Source organism: Penaeus chinensis, chromosome 10, assembly GCF_019202785.1.
Source record: "Penaeus chinensis breed Huanghai No. 1 chromosome 10, ASM1920278v2, whole genome shotgun sequence".
Classification (NCBI taxonomy): Eukaryota; Metazoa; Arthropoda; class Malacostraca; order Decapoda; family Penaeidae; genus Penaeus; species Penaeus chinensis.
The window spans coordinates 18,635,364-18,637,863 of record NC_061828.1 but is presented as its reverse complement, the minus strand read 5'-3'; the positions used below and the strand labels follow the sequence as shown (position 1 = coordinate 18,637,863).

Sequence of the window (2,500 nt, the reverse complement as noted above, 5' to 3'; positions counted from 1 at the left end):
TTTTCTCATGCGTAGTTTACACTTGTAAAACACCTGAACCATTTTGGTATACTCGGCTGAAATTCTCTGTTACAGTCATGCAGAGTGAACAAGAATTTTTTTGTTATTAAATAATCTTAACTCACTGGCGTCGAGAAGCTGTAATGTTCACTGAAGTTTTGTTTTGCGAAATGCGTCTATACATAGATGGCTCCACTGTGTTCATCCACCAAGGAGTCAATTAGTAAACCTCGTAATCTCACCCGATTTCCCCGTTCCTTGAGTTTTCGAGAAAAAAATCTAATGCTATTAATACAAATGCCGATACCACTATTACTGACATTATTATTAGCACAGCGTTATTAATAATATTAATGACAAATGAAATGAAAAATAATATTTCCGAAGATCAAGTAAAAGGGTAAACATAGGTGAGATAGGTAGGGCTAGTGATGAGCATTTGTGGAGCCATCAGCAGACAAGGGAGCCATTCTGGTGCATGGTGATTCTCTTTTGATGGCAGGCGGTAACCAGCAACTAGCTAGCCTACGGGTGGCATCACTCAGGCTCGTAGCAGCCACTGCGAGATCCGGGATGACCTACAGGCACCAGATGGACAGGCTACATTTTTAATGGCATTGCCCGTGGAAGGGGGTAGGGTCCTCACCACGAAATTCCTGCTCCAAGTTTATCATGTCAAGTATTTTAATAAATTTCCAGGTGAATGACGTAAACGATCTGACAGGTAGAGTCGCGTCCGGTGGTGGCAGAAATGAGGCTGCTAAACACCACCAGAATCAACGTCTTAACCTCTGCGAAGAACGGAAAGAAGTGGAAAGGCATGACTACCAACGTCATTGGATGACACGGCACTAGGCTAGACTAGACTATGTATAAATATAATTGATAAACTAAACTCACAGTAATCGGGTTAAGATAATAAACAATAACTCTGACGATAACAAAATATCACAGTGATGGTAATGTTGCTAATTGAAATAATGATCATAATGCCAATAGTAGTGACAGTTATCGTAACAACAGTAAATTTAATAACAGTAAGAGTTATATAATAATAATAGATAATAATGATATGAAAATAATAATAATAATAATTAAGATAATGATGTTGATGGTGAAAATATAAAAAAAAGATAATATAATCATAATGATAATAATCATTATTATTATTAGGATTATTACTTTTAACATTACTATCATCATTATTATTGCCATCATTATGAATATTAGTGTCACCATTATTATTATTATTATTACACTGTAATACACACTGCTGAACACCAGCTAACTGTTCCTATGAGCTATTGCAGATTTCTCTGTCACGCAAGCGGATAGTCTAATTAGGCAGGCCATAAGGACAGTTGGGGAAAGCAGGTTTTCGTTAACCATTTTTAAACGCAGCTCTTCCCCTTCCCTCCTTCCTCTCCCTTCCTTCCTTCCATTCCTTCCTCCTTCCCTCCCTCCTCCGTCCTTCCTCCCCCCTTCCTTCCTCCCCCATGAGAATTTTAGTTGCACGTGCTTTTAACTCCACCCTCTTGTCACCTCGCCGGTCCAGGGTCGCACTCAATCGCCGCTTTATAACCTGCGTTGAGCTCCATATTTGCACAGTTCTCTGGAATCACTTGTTGGTGTAAATCATGGGGTTCGGACTTGTAAGTGGAACGTCCAGGTTCTCTTGTGTTTATCAAGTTAGTGATGTGTATTTGGTGATCACTGAATCTGCAAAAGTAAAAGTTTGAAATCTGTGAACTAAAGAAATGAGAATAAATATCTTCGCAGTGGAAGATATTCTCATTTAAACCCTTTGTCTACATTTGTCGCACTGAACACAGTTCATATATATATGTATATATATATATATATATATATATATATAAACATATATATACACGTGTGTGTGTATACAAATATATATATGTGTGTGTGTGTGTGTAAATACAAATATATATGTATATATACATATATATATACACAAACGTAAGTGTATGTGAGTGTGTACATATATATATATGCACATACATACATAAACACAAATACATAAATATATACATATAAATACATATATATGTATGTGTGTGTGCATGACTATCCCCGCAGGAGAGAATCAAATCAACTGGATCAATGAAATATCTCACGAAATACTGGACAACACCATGTAGTTTGAGCAACACCAGTACTTACAATAGGTGCTGTTCCTAACCGCCTCTGTGCCAGCGGTCGGCGGCCAAATATTTTTAGAGGTCACTTCGAAGAAAAAGAATAAAGACCCTAAAACTGAAAATCGATATAATCGGCACCAGGACAGTTGGCATCGATCCCGTTCTTTGGGAAGAGCCAAGTGATATATATACCTACATATATATCTACATATATATGTGTGTGTGTGTGTGTACGTGTGTGTATGTGTGTTTGTGTGTGAGTGTGTGTGTGTGTGTGTGTGTGTGTGTGTGTGTGTGTGCGTGTGTGCGTGTGTGTGTATGTAAGTATGTATATTTGTTTA

General features: G+C 37.6%; 1 pseudogene; it reads left to right on the top strand.

Annotated features, from left to right (window-relative positions):
- The first annotated feature begins 1,604 nt into the window (after positions 1 to 1,604).
- The window catches only part of LOC125029800, a 2,357-nt pseudogene continuing 1,461 nt past the window's right edge, over positions 1,605 to 2,500 (top strand).